Source organism: Nelumbo lutea, chromosome 3, assembly GCF_056320005.1.
Source record: "Nelumbo lutea isolate HS-2025 chromosome 3, American lotus-T2T, whole genome shotgun sequence".
NCBI classification, from domain to species: Eukaryota; Viridiplantae; Streptophyta; class Magnoliopsida; order Proteales; family Nelumbonaceae; genus Nelumbo; species Nelumbo lutea.
Window position 1 is genome coordinate 47,751,880 of NC_142686.1, and position 14,999 is coordinate 47,766,878.

The window sequence follows — 14,999 nt, forward strand, 5'->3', positions numbered from 1 at the left end:
AACCATGCTGTCCAACAACCCCTTTTAAGGATAGAGAATTGAATACAGTAAAAAGTAGTACCTTAAATTACTCTTTTTACCCTCATAATAAAAAAGAACCAAATTAAAGATGGGTGGTATTTTAGTCAAAAACAAGATTTAGTGAGTATAAGACTGAGAGGGAATTAATGAGATAAAACTACCAAAAACAACTGAATTGAAAGCGGTAATTGAAATTGCCCTCAAAATTAGACACCAAATTCAAAAATAAGGGTATTTTGGTCAAATAAAATTTACACACTAATTCGTGCCAAGCCACACCAACGTCTCAGATATCCTTATCCGGTCCAGTAAAACCTGGACATATTAGCCCACCAAGAAATTACATCACCCAATGTTCTGAAACAAATGGATATCCTGTCAAAATACAGATACGTGCCCTAGCGTCCTCACTCAGTTCAAATTGGATTTCCTGCCTATAGCCTACTACTCTCTACCCGCCCTGAATTGCACTCACACATCGCTATCTTGGGTAGGGCGTGGGTAGAAGAACCAGAAAATATGGGTTCCATGAATTGAGAGCCCTACTTTTAATCTCTTCATTCTCTTTTGCATTCTCTCTTTCATCGTGGCCTCGCCTAATTGAAGGTAATTCTGCATTCTTTCCTCTTCTTCTTCATCATCAGCAATGGTAGTCTGCTAGGGGACAAGGATTGAACGTTACCAGTAAACAAACCCCAAATCCTATTGATTAGGAGAGGCCCATGTTAATTTTATTTCCTTTTTTTTTTGTGATTTAGATGTAATTCATCAAGTGGACCGATCAGACTCTATCAGGAGTCCTTCCATTAATTACTTCCTAGCATAACCTTGGTGGTTCAATTGGTAGACTAGTACAAGGACCATTAAGGGTTGGCTGGTACAAAGTAATCGAAAGTTGGCTTGGACTTTGGAGGTAAACAGATAAGAATGAAACGAGAATGCCGAACAAGATGAATCATCATTTGTTCCGGAAAGTGACGTAGAAAGAGATCAGTGGGCTTGGCCCAGCTGAGATTGAATGGAAATGGAAGTAGAACATGGATTTTGAATGCGCTCGATGAAGTAGGGAGTAGGGAATCCTTTTTGGCAATATGCAATCGAACCAAAGATTAGTGCCTCTGTTCTTTATACATTTCTAACTTAAATTATTTCATTTCAAAGACCCTATGTCCCATAGTCAACAAACAACCGCGGCTTTCTTCTACCATATGAAGAGCTTGCCGAAAAGAGGAAGATCTGTCTTCTTGTGCTAAATGTAGATATCAAACGGTTAAAGCTCATCTGTTTTTTTCTGATTCTTGGTATGTATAGGAAACCCCTTTGGTGGTAGCTTCTGATGCTCTCTATGCATATGAGAAAAAGCTCCTCTGGGACAGCGGTTGAGACTTGAGGGAAACCCTCAGCGCACTGATCGCTGAATGCTTCTTTATATACCTTAAAGATCAAGTTTCTCTGTTTGCAGGGCTATGGCGACCACGGGTGGCAGTGGTGGAGCAACTGATGGTGGTACTGGTAGTACTGCAACTAAGAGAAGGGGATGCTGGTGCTCCAAAGATGATTTCTTTCCAGAGGAATCGTTCCGGAACTGGGGGAGCTATGTCAAGGCACTGGGTGAAACAAAGGCCAGACTGAAAGATCGCCTCTTTGCCAGATCACTTGATGACATTGAGCTGAATCAAGTGCGGGCCCGGAGCCAGAACGAGATGAAGAAAAGCCTGTCCTGGTGGGATCTAATCTGGTTCGGTGTGAGTTCTGTAATGGGTGCAGGGATTTTCGTGCTGACAGGTCTCGAGGCAAGGAATGACGCTGGCCCTGCCGTTGTAATCTCCTTCGTAGTGTCTGGCATCTCTGCTCTGCTCTCTGTGTTCTGTTACACCGAGTTCGCTGTTGATATCCCGGTGGCAGGAGGCTCATTTGCCTATCTAAGGGTGGAGCTTGGTGACTTCGCAGCCTATATTGCCGCCGGAAACATCCTATTCGAGTACATCGTGGCCGGTGCCGGGGTGGCGCGTTCGTGGACATCATACTTCGCGACCCTTTGTAACCATGAGCCTGATGACTTCCGCGTAGTGGTCTCTGGCCTCAACAAGAACTATAATCACCTAGACCCCATTTCAGTGGTTATCTCTGCCATTGTTGCTGTTTTGGCTACTGTCAGCACAAAGGGCTCCTCTGTCTTCAATGTAGTCGCATCTGTAATCCATATTGCTGTCCTTCTCCTCATTGTTTGCGTTGGTCTTACCAAAGCCAACGTCGCTAATTTCAGCAACTTTGCTCCATATGGGGTGAAGGGCGTGTTCAAAGCCTCAGCTGTGCTCTTCTTTGCCTACGTTGGCTTCGATGGCGTAGCGACACTGGGCGAGGAGACAAAGAAACCAGCCCGAGACATCCCCATAGGCCTCGTCGGCTCCATGTTGATCACTATAGTGTTTTACTGCCTCCTTGGGACCACTCTGTGCCTCATGCTGCCATTCACTGCAATAGATGTTAATGCGCCATACTCTGAAGCATTCCAGGCCGTCGGCATGCGCTGGGTTAAGTACATAGTTGCTTTGGGGGCACTGAAGGGTATGACCACAGTCTTGCTAACCAACATCATTGGTCAAGCTCGGTACTTCACTCACATTGGGCGGACTCACATGGCCCCGCCATGGCTAGCCATCATCAACAAGAAGTTCAGGACGCCAATGAATGCCACAATTGTCATGACAATTGCCAATTCCATTGTAGGCTTCTTCACTGATCTCAGCATCCTCTCAAACCTCCTCTCTATCTCTACCCTTTTCATCTTTTCGCTGGTCGCCGTCGCCCTTCTCGTGAGGCGGTACTACGTTGCCGGTGTGACGTCGAACCATGACCGGAATGTGTTTGTTGGGTTCCTGACATTGATACTGGTTTCATCTATTGCAACAGCAGTATATTGGGCAGCTAGTGATAAGGGATGGATTGGTTATATGATCACAGTGCCAATTTGGTTTCTGGCAACTTTAGGACTGAAGGTGAAAGTTAAGGAGGCAAGGAAGCCTAAGCTATGGGGGGTGCCGTTGTTTCCATGGTTGCCATCAGCCACTATTGCTGTTAATATGTTTTTGTTGGGTTCACTTGATGTGCCATCTTTTGTGAGGTTTGTGGTTTGGACACTGATCTTGATTATCTATTACTTGCTTGTTGGGCTGCATGCATCATATGATGTGGCTAAGGAGGGTTTGGGCGAGGCTCATGGGGTAGACCTCAAAAATATTGAAGGAGGAGCTCCTGCAACACATTCTGACAAGAATGAAGTCTCATTGGTTGGTTGAGAGAATGAAAATGCCCTAGATTATCTATAATGTTTACTATTTGTTGTCCTGTTAGACGTTCTCCTACTCTCTAAATTTGAATAGGGTGGAAATCGGAGTACGGCATACATATATATTGGTATTTGGGAGTGTGGAGAAAAAAGCCTTTGAATTAAGAGGAATTCTAAAGATGCAATGGTTTTTTCCGTGGCCTGGTTTGTTTGAAATGCAATTTCATTTGTACTGGTGCAAAAATATGAAACTGCAAATGATTTGAGTGATTTCTTTTTGCCTAGGTGGGCCTTTTACGTTTGAATGTAATGCAGATTATGCATAAAGAAAAGTAAAGTAAATTCCCATGCAAACATGAACTAGACTTTGTACTCTTCTCATTTTAACTTTCATGCATTTGTATTAACTAGTAATTAAGCATATGCATGGCACGTGAGAAATTTTTCTTCATATTAATTACTTAAATTTTAGATATATCATAGTTAAGATAGAAATTAAAAATTAAAAAAAATAATAATATGATTAAAAATAAATTTAAATATTTATTATTCAATTATGACATCATGCATTTTTTTGAAAAGTTGGGTCGTTGACCCACCATCTAAATACGAAATAGCGTTGCTTTTGGATTAGTTTTAAATTAGGGGAAATTATAGTTGGAGCCGGCTGTACATTTAAAATTTGGTTACAAGTTGATCCATAAACCAACAAAACTCTAACAAACGGTTCTACATTTCAAGTTATAAAAGCACTCGCCAAGTCATCAGAGGATTATGTGGCTATTGCCAACATGAGACTCTTAATCCATATTGGACATAATAAAAAAACTTATACAGAAAATTCCCTTTAATGTTGGGTGATTGAAAAATAAAAAAAGGGTTTTTAGTCTCTCTCTCTCTCTCTCTCTCTCAATCTCCCTCACACTCTTTCACCCATAGTCATCTTTATCTGCTCAACGACTATGTGATTTGAAAATAAATAAAAATGGTTTTTGGTTTCTGTATTTATGTTCTCTATATTAATTTCTCTCATTCTCTCTCTCTACCTAACATTCTCCGTCAGTCTCTCTTATTCTCTTTCTCGGTCGATCTCTCCTTTCCCCTTAATTTCTACCATTCTCCCTCAGTTTCTCTCCCTTTCACTCTCTCGTTTTTTTTTTTATTTTTTTATTTTCTTACACACTTATATGGTACCAATCAGATCGTATAAAAGAACAACTTGGTATGGTTCAAAAATTATTACACCAATTTGATAAAATTCACAATAAACTCTTGGCTATGAAATTTACACCAATTGGAGAACGATAGAGATTGAGGGAGAGTGAGGGAGAAGAATGAGAAAGATTGAGGGAGAACAATTGAGAGGTTTTGATTTGGCTATAGATTGAAGCAAAGAGAGTGGGGGAGACAGAGGGAGCGGGAGATCGAGAAATGACTGTAAGAGTGAGAGAGAGAAGGGAGAGAGATCGAGAGACAGAGGGAGTGGAAGAGAAACTGAAAACCTATTTTTGGTATAGGTTTTTTGTTGTGTCCAACATGGAATAAGAGTCTTATGTTGGCAACAACCACATAAGCCTCTAATGACATGGCGGGGGTTTTTATAATTTGAAATGTAGAGCCGGTTTTCAGAGTTTGGTTGGTTTCTAGACCAACCTATAACCTAATTTTAAATGCACAATCGACTTTGACTATAATTTTTTCTTTAAATTATATATTTCATTTACATTACATAAAAATATTTTTTTACTTATCACACTTAATTTTTGTTTGTCTATGCTATCATTTTACTCAAACCACTAACCCACCATCTAAAAATAAAAATTGTTTGATTTCAAGGTTGACATTAAATTTTGTATTACATTTTCATCATTGATAAAATTATTTTTTATGTATAAAATTTATTTTTGTTCAATATAATGAATGTACAATATTAGAGATGTACCCAATATTTTATTTTTTATAAATATATAAATTAGATATGTACCCTAAATTTTCTCTTATCTTTTTTTTTAATTTTTGTGATTCTTTGTATTTTCTATTATTAGAAATTTTATTATTTGATTGTGAAATCATTTAATTTCTAGGTAGATTTTGAAATTGGCTTTACATTTTCATCATTAATAAAAATACTTCTTACATTTCATAGTTATTTATTTTAATTTTTTATTATTTAATTATGACATTATTTATTAATCCATTTGACCCCAAATGGTCAAATTGCATGCCCACCACCGGGAAGGAAGAAAATGGTTTTGTTTTCAAATTACTTTTCAAAATATTTATTTTTATACTATTAAAATTAATATTATGGATTTAATTACAAGAATTTAATGATGAGAAAATATATTTTAAATATAGGATTTAATGAGAGGGAATAGTAAAATATTTTTATTTCCAATTGGTTTTAAATTTTACAATCCATTTTCATCATTAATAAAACCATTTCTTATTTAACATACTTATTATTGTTTAATATGTATGTTAAAAATGTTTCCATTTTTTATTTTTTATTTTATCTATTTTTTAATTTTATTATTTAAACATGGCAGCATGGATTAACCCATTTGACCCAAAATGATTTAATTTCTTACCACCACTTAGATGAAAACACTATTTTTGCTAGGTAGATTTTAAATGTATAAGCTTTTATGTTATTGGAATTATTAATTTATTAAGTATGTATTTAATTAATAGAACTTAATGATTGAGAAGAAATAAAAATGACTTAAATATATGACTCAATGAACATGAATGCAAGTTAATAACTTAAATGTTGGATTTAATGAGAGGGAATCGAATGCATTGAATATCTTTGGCAACATGGATTAACCCATTTGACCCAAAATGATTTAATTTCTTACCACTGCTTAGATAAAAACATCATATTTGCTAGGTAGATTTTAAATATATAAGCTTTTATTTTATTGGAATTGTTAATTTATTAAGTATGTATTTAATTAATAGAACTTAATGATAATAAAAAATAAAAATGACTTAAATATATGATTCAATGAACATGAATGCAAGTTAATAACTTAAATGTTGGATTTAATGAGAGGGGATTAAATGCATTGAATGTCTTTAAATTACATCTTTTTAACTCATTTAATATCAAGAACCAATTATCCTATTTGCCCTCATTTTTTATCATTAAATTCAAATATAGAGGGGTAAATGTTGTCCTTAGAAAATTCTAGAAATATTCTTGAGGCCATTCGTACTTTTTAAAGTAGTACAGATATAAATTAAATTGCATTATGAACAAACAAAGCCTTTCTTATATATATATGAGAGATACAAATCCACTTTACAACATATTTGAAATAGAGGTATAAAGTGGGTCATGCCATGCTGGTATGACATGATTTTGTGGGCTGCCGCTGCTTTAACAAGTCATGCCATGTCGACAACATGGGCCTAGGTGGATTGTGCTTGCTTAGCTAGGAATCCTTCAAAGGTTAGGCCCGACATGACCCATGGCACGAGCCTTGGTGTGCTCGTATCAGGCTAGGATGGGCTGCAAGAGATATATTTAAAAGAAATTGAAAATTTTAAAATAAATTAACAAAATAATCAAGAAATTAAAAAAAATCTTATTCTATATGAATTTTGATGTATACAATTGTTCATATATGAAATAATAAAATGAAATTTAAAAAGTTGAGAATATATATATAATATTAATATATAACAATAATGTATGTATGTATGTATGTATGTATGTATGTGGGCCATGCCATACTAGCAGGTTGTACCGGGTTGGGTCATAGGCCTATGCCAACATAGTCCACTTGTTCGTGTTGTGCCATGTTAGCAGGTCTCAAAATCCAAGCTCAATACGACCTGGGGTATGGGATGAGCCAGGACACAACTTGGTTGCTACAACAATGGATCGGGCCTGGCATGGCCCATATCATGCCAGCTCGCGGGTGGCAAAACCCACTCTAAAACTCTAGTGTGAAAGTGAAAAACCAAGCAAAGAAACCAAATTGATTCATTGCTTTTGGTAATGTCTCAATGCTGTATCCAATTAGTGTTAGTACTAAGGTTCAAAGTATCAGAAATGCAATTTTAAGAGATGTATCGTGATACACTTTGGATACGGATGAAAAATTAAGATATGCATAAATATGGTAAAAATTCAAATAAGTTTTAAAAAATATATTACTAACTATTTTTACATATTTTATATGATTGTAAATAAGTCATTTAAATGTACAAAACCATAATTTAATGGTTTATATAAAGTGTGACATATCGGGACACAATTAGTAACCGTTGAAAAATTATGGAATAACAAAAATGTAAAAAAAACAAAAAAAAATTTAAAATGTGAATGACAAATTTCAAAAACCAATATAATTAATTTTAATATTTATTATTATATAAATTTTATTAATTAATTCTAGCATTTGTTAATAAAAACTTGTAACTTATTAAGAAAAGTGTAAATTTACTTAAGGTTAAAAATACGTATAATTATAGCAAACAAATATGTGTGGCTCATGGGCGCACTTGTGATTATTAAAATCAAATGGCCAAGGTTCAAACCTTGCTATAACTAAAATTTAAAGCTTTTACACTAACAAAACGAAATTAAGAGTTAGGGATTATTAAAGAAATATTTTATCTCTTTTCTCTCGAATTGGAATTTTCAATCGGCTCTCTCAAATTTGTGGTTAAGATCAAAGTTCAAAGTATTTTTATGGAAGGATGTATCAACACTTTGAATCTTGTAGTAGTAAGTATTTTTTTTCAAAAATATGTTAGGGGTCCTTGATTTAAATGTTGTTCAATTTTTAGAACCAAAAGCTTTGGGAAAAGCCTTAAAAAGGTGTATCAACCACCCTCCAATATACACCTAATACAAGGCATAGATGCTAGAACTACATCTAGTAATGTGGAAAATATGAATCCATAACTAGACCTTGCTGCCTTAGTAGATGAGATTAAGATTTGAGTGTACCCATAACTAGGATCCAATCTAGTCCATCTTAATAATTAGATCTAAATAGAAATCATCATCCATGCCTTATCTCAATCATATGGGGTTGGTTACATGAATCCTATTTCCGAAATCCATTTTATTTAATGCCATATCATTTGTTAAATTATTAGTGCTTAAAATAATTTCTTAGTACTTCTACCAATGCCCTTTTTTGGTCTATCTTGAGCACCTTTAGCCCATTTAATGCATAACAAATCACTTCTTCTAACTTGTATGGTTGGTGGCCTTTTATGCACGTGCCCAAACCATCTTAATCTACTCTCTCTCATTTTATCACCTATTGGAGCTACTCCTAAGTTCCTATGGATAACTTCATTCCTAATCTTGTATTTTTTAGAATTTCCTATTTAGTCTAAGTGTATGGTATTTGCTTGCACCCCTCCATTTTTCCTATCTTGCCTAATTCTTTGGATGACATCTTCCTCAATCTTTCATTGTTATGAATTAGTGAACTCATATTATTAAGTCCTAGTTATTTAAAACTTCTCATTTCTAAGGCATTTGTCCATTAGCTTAATTTTGCATTAATCCAAATGTAAATCCAAACCTTTTCCCCTATAAATGCATCTATGTGGGTTACATCCAAATATAAATTGATTAATTTTACTCAGTTGACTTTTATGATTGTAACCTTACCAAGTAATAACGTATCAATGTTTTCTATCTATTATCAACTCAATTGGTATCGATTGGATGACCCATCACCAAGCTAGGGTTTTTGGTTTAGCTCATTCACCACACTTATTTTTATTTAATATATGGATATATAATATTAGAGACATGGCTAATTTTCTATATTCTTTTATTTTTATCTATTTTATATTTTCATTATACGATTAAAGAGATTAGGTCTAAGAATGTTGAGGACATCCAACAAAATTTTTTTTCTTAATCATTATATTTTTTTTTGTATTAGATTAATTTTCTAATGTAATTCATAAAATATTGGATCACTATAAGATTGATTTTGGAGAGAATTAGTACTTTAAATTAATATTTTTAATCTAGTAAATAGAATATTTTGGTTGGGAATGAACAACCCAAGTTAATTGATTTACATATTTTTAATATTATTAAATATATAATCTTATATTGAGTTTTGTATTTATTTTTTATATTGGTTAAATTTTATAATATTAATAAATAGATCATTAAATTGATACTAAATTAAATCTCGACATTTCAATTTATGACAATTGAACTCCGAAAAGAATGATCCTGACTCAATACTTTCATATGCATAATATTTTAAAATTGATTGTTTAATATAAAATATTTTAATATTATTGTATCCTAGTGAAATGATTCAATCCGAGATTCCAAGTCTGACAAGATTTGTAAATCAATGCCAACCATGGTTTTTAAAACCGGACCGGATGATTGAATCAAAAAAACCAGAAATTGGTCACCTGATTGGTCCCATTTTGTCTTAGAATCGTTTTTTGGCAAAAAACTATTGATTTGGTTAATAAACCATTGACTCAGGCAGTCGTGCTGTCTGGTGATTTTTGACCGTTTTTTTAAAATTTCTTAATTTTTTAATTTTTTTATGAGAATGGGTCATCCATTTAATTCAAATGGTAAAACCATTTGACCCGGAAACAGACCCTCAACAGTTCGTTGTCCGGTTCGATTTAAAAACCTTGATGCCAACAATCAGACGAGAGGGGGCATAGCCTATGCCAGCTCTAGTTAAATTAGCTGCACCACCATCCCGAGCGGTCGCAGCATTCTCTTGCTACCCCCAATCAAAAACGAACACGTCAGCAACGAGAATAAATTCTTTATCATCGCGAGAATCACTTTTAATTTTTCATTGCTGATGTGCTCCTATTTAATTGGGGGTCGCAAGGAAATGCTGCGACCATAGTCACAGCAAATGTAATTTCGTCAGAACTACATGACACGGTCCAATAAAACATGGACATGGAGTGTTCTGAAATTGAAACAAATGGACAGCGTGTCAAGATACTGCTGGGACGGTGGTCGCCGTGTCAAGATGCTCCTAAGCCCTGCCGCTTAAAGAGTTCATACCTCAGTCCATAAAGCAATCTCCCATTAACATTTCTTCGTTCTCCATTGGCTTCTCTCTTTCATCGATCGTGGCCTAATTGAAGGTAAGTGTGCATCCCTTCTTCTTCAGCAATGGTAGGATGATAGAAGAATAAATATTAAGGCTCAGTTTAGTTTGGAAGGAGTATAAATGCAAATGTGTAAAGTGTAAAACCTTATATTTTGATATTTTATATGTATTTATATTGTATATATTTGTGTTTATTCTTCTTAAACTGAGCCCGACCAAACAGTAAAAGTAAATAAACCCAAAATCCTGTTGACTAATTAATATCTTTTGGTTCTTTTTTTTTATAATATAAATGTACTTTATCCTTATCCAAGAAGCCCTCTTGACATCAAGATTAGAATGTCTCTTTCTCATAAAAAGAACTAAACATATAAAGTTTAGATATATTATATAGAGGGCTTAAGGTTTTATACTGGCTGTACATATATATATATATATATATATATATATATATGATATTTGTATTTGTAATTTTCTTAAATTGATTTTAAGTCTGTCTTTATTTGCAATACAAATTTTATATGTATATTATTGGCTGTGTTTGGTTGCAGTGCAACTTTATTTGCAGTGATGCAAAACTATAATAGTGCAAATTATTTGATTGCATTAAAAATGAAGGAAAATATAAGACCTAAAACAGAATAAAGTAAAATCCAAAACAAAATTAAACCAAACTCTGCATTTTGTTCATTTACACCCCATACATTTGTGGTAGTGCAAATAAAATTGCACTGCAACCAAACACAGCCATTGGTGTAAATGCATGGGGATGCAATTATGCAAATAGGTAAAGTATAAATTTTGGTTTACTTTTGCTTTAAATTTGACTTTGTCTCTTGTTTGTTTGTGAAAAGTACAATAAGAAGTAAAATAGTGTTTTCCCCTCTTATAGGCAAGAGTATTGAAGTACGAGGGTGGTTATTTATTTGAGAGTGAGGTAGGAAGTAAGATGATATAATTCCCTACTTGGTAATTTTATATGAGAGAAAATTGAGGTAGGAGAAAGGTGGGTGATGCAAGTTTTGCATCAAATTGATATGCAAAATTTAGGCTGCGTTTGCTTGCAATGCAAACGCAAATATGTACACCACATATTTACCTATTTTTTGGTTCATGAATGCAAATATGGCTCACATTTTAAACCGTTTTTGCATTTATCCTGTTTGCTTGAAATTGATGCAAAAGTGTGGGCCCATCATTAAATACTCCAACTATCTTATGTTCCAATACTTCAACTCTGGTCAAAAAGTTAATTATCAAATGAATGTAAAATTGTATCCAAAAAATAGGTACAGTAATGCTCTCTTTTTGAAGTACAAAACTGTCAGAAAATGCATTTTTGCTTTGATAACCATTACTTTTTTACATTTCAAACAAATACTCGCAAACGTGAACCGGGGTGCATAAATACCCCAGTTTGGCATTTATATTGCAAACAAACGGAGTTTTAATTACAAATGGTGACCGGGTTCAAAAATGAGAAAAAAGTACAAATTTTGTGCGAGTAAAGGTGCAAATTATAATTAGGTACATACAAACAGATGCAAAATTTTTATCTGGTTCAGATTTGCACTGCAACCAAACATAACCTAACGAATTTTATTTTCTATCCAACCAAACATACATAGCCTAAAACGTTGGCTGGTTTAAGATTAATCAAAAGTTGGTTTGGGCTTAATTTGGAGGCAAAGAAATTACTTTTATGGGATGGGAACGTGTAATAGATAATAACGAAAAGAATGAAACGAGGATGCAAACGAGATGAATCATCATTTGTTTCAGAAAGTAACATAAAAAGAGCTTAGTGGATTTTTTTTTTTTTTTTTTTTTTGTTTAGGTAGAAAAGCTTAGTGGAGTTGATCCAGTCGATAATATATGTAAGATTATCATTCCGTTAAACAACCACCACCACAACACAGTGATTGATTAGCGGTGGGTCTGGGATCTAAGTGGAGAGTAGATAGAGGAAGTGGAAACGTTGCTAGATTTTGAGCGATTTGCTGCAGTAGCTTCTCCCACTATGCATATTCTGAATGCTCTCGATGAAGTCAACTTATTTAATTTCTTGTATCTATGTTGGCAGAAATATGACAACCATAGAGAGCAGTAGTGGAACTAGTGATGATGGCAGTGCAACTAAGAGAAGGGATGTTGTTGCTCCAAAGATGATTTCTTTCCAGAGAAGTCGTTCCGGAGCTGGTGGAGCTATGGCAAAGCATTAGGTGAAACAAAGGACAGACTCAAAGACCGCCTGCTTGCTCGATCAGTTGATGACATTGAGCTTAATCAAGTAAGGGCTCAAAGCCAGGACGAGATGGAGAGAAGCCTGTCATGGTGGGATCTAATTTGGTTCGGTTTGAGTTCTGTAATGGGTGCAGGGGTATTCGTATTGACAGGTCTCGAGGCAAGGAAGGACGCTGGCCCTGCTGTTACAGTCTCCTTCATCGTGTCTGGCATCTCTGCTCTGCTCTCCGTGTTCTGTTACACCGAGTTTGCTGTCGAGATCCCGGTGGCAGGAGGATCATTCGCCTATCTAAGGGTGGAGCTTGGTGATTTTGCAGCCTACATTGCCGCCGGAAACATCCTATTCGAGTACATCGTGGCCGGTGCTGCGGTGGCGCGGTCATGGACGTCATACTTGGCCACCCTTTGTAACCATGAGCCTGATGACTTCCGCATAGTGGTCTCTGGTCTCTACAAGAACTACAATCATCTAGACCCCATTTCGGTGGCCATCTCGGCCATTATTGGTGTTTTGGCTTCTGTCAGCACAAAGGGCTCCTCTGTCTTCAATGTAGTCGCATCTGTAATCCACATTACTGTTCTTCTCCTCATTGTTTGCTTTGGTCTTACCAAGGCCAACGTCGCCAATTTCAGCAACTTTGCTCCATATGGGGTGAAGGGCGTGTTCAAAGCCTCAGCTGTGCTCTTCTTTGCTTACGTTGGCTTCGATGGCGTAGCAACATTAGGCGAGGAGACAAAGAAACCAGCCCGAGACATCCCCATCGGCCTCGAGAAACCAGCCCGAGACATCCCCATCGGCCTCGTCGTCTCCATGTCGATCACCATAGTGCTTTACTGCCTCCTTGGGGCCATTCTGTGCCTCATGCTGCCATTCACTGCAATAGATGTTGATGCACCATACTCTGAAGCTTTCCAGGCCGTAGGCATGCGCTGGGTCAAGTACATGGTTGCTTTAGGAGCCTTGAAGGGTATGACTGCAGTTTTGCTGACCAACATCATTGGTCAAGCCAGGTATTTCACTCACATTGGGCGGACTCACATGGCCCCACCATGGCTGGCCATCATCAACAAGAAGTTCAAGACGCCAATGAATGCAACAATTGTCATGACAATTGCCAACTCCATTGTAGGCTGCTTCACTGATCTCAGTGTCCTCTCAAGCCTCCTCTCTATCTCTACCCTTTTCATCTTTTCGCTCGTCGCCGTCGCCCTTCTCGTGAGGCGGTACTACATTGCCTGTGCGACGTCGAACCATGACCGGAATATGTTTGTTGGGTTCCTGACATTGATACTGGTTTCATCTATTGCAACAGCAGTATATTGGGCAGCTAGTGATAAGGGATGGATTGGTTATGTGATCACAGTGCCAATTTGGTTTCTGGCAACTTTAGGACTGAAGGTGAAGGTTAAGGAGGCAAGGAAGCCTAAGCTATGGGGGGTGCCGTTGTTTCCATGGTTGCCATCAGCCACTATTGCTGTTAATATTATTTGTTGGGTTCACTTGATGTGCCATCTTTTGTGAGGTTTGTGGTTTGGACACTGATCTTGATTATCTATTACTTGCTTGTTGGGCTGCATGCATCATATGATGTGGCTAAGGAGGGTTTAGGCGAGGCTCATGGTCATGGAGCAGGCCGCAAGAATATGGAAGGGGGAGCTCCTGCAAAACAATCTGACAAATGAAGTCTTATAACACAGTAGCTGAGATAGTCACTTAGAATTCCTCAAACATGGAGGTGCAGGATCAAACCTGTATAACGGAGGTTTTCTGTGGTAAGGTCAGTGGGTCTCAGGTTGTGTCTCCAACCCTTAATCCCTCTATAATGTGAAAACAGGTTGAGCTTTTGACTCTCTATTTTCTTTTTCATTTCTTTCCCTGTTTGCAATGCAGTTTCATTTACACTGGTGCAAACATATGAAAGTGCAAATGATTTGAGTGGGGCATTGTGTGCATGGGACCAAGAACAAGGGAACATCACAATCGACACAAGGTTTCCGAGACCTCTTACACAATTTCTGTTTTGTTTTTTATCCTAGTAATTTTTTAAGGAATTAGAGTATTAAATGTGAGAAAGAGGGTCGAGCTAATGTAAAAAATGTCATCTATGAGTGAGAGAGAGAGAGAGAGAGAGAGAGAGAGAGAGAGAGAGAGAGAGAGACTTAATGATTGTAGTGCATGAATTTTAAATTCCGAAGACTAGGAATATTGTCCCATTAACTCAAGTATGATTTCATACGGACCTAACTATGTAGGTATATACAAATGTACCTATGTTTGCTTGCATAGAAGATATTAAATGAAGTGAAGAAGAAACCAGTAGAAGATTCATTTTTGGATAGGATTTATGACTATC

The 14,999-nt window shown here is 36.2% G+C and overlaps 2 pseudogenes across 2 annotated transcripts; both read left to right on the forward strand.

Moving 5' to 3' along the window:
* The first annotated feature begins 375 nt into the window (after positions 1-375).
* On the forward strand, positions 376-3,675 carry LOC148864773 (cationic amino acid transporter 1 pseudogene; annotated as a pseudogene). Its single transcript, XR_016109195.1, has 2 exons — positions 376-627; positions 1,484-3,675. The product of XR_016109195.1 is annotated as a cationic amino acid transporter 1 pseudogene (transcript).
* Positions 3,676-12,357: 8,682 nt separating this feature from the next.
* Positions 12,358-14,664, forward strand: LOC148864774 (cationic amino acid transporter 1 pseudogene; annotated as a pseudogene). The gene is made up of 2 exons (XR_016110742.1): positions 12,358-14,423; positions 14,537-14,664. The product of XR_016110742.1 is annotated as a cationic amino acid transporter 1 pseudogene (transcript).
* The last annotated feature ends 335 nt before the right edge of the window (positions 14,665-14,999 follow it).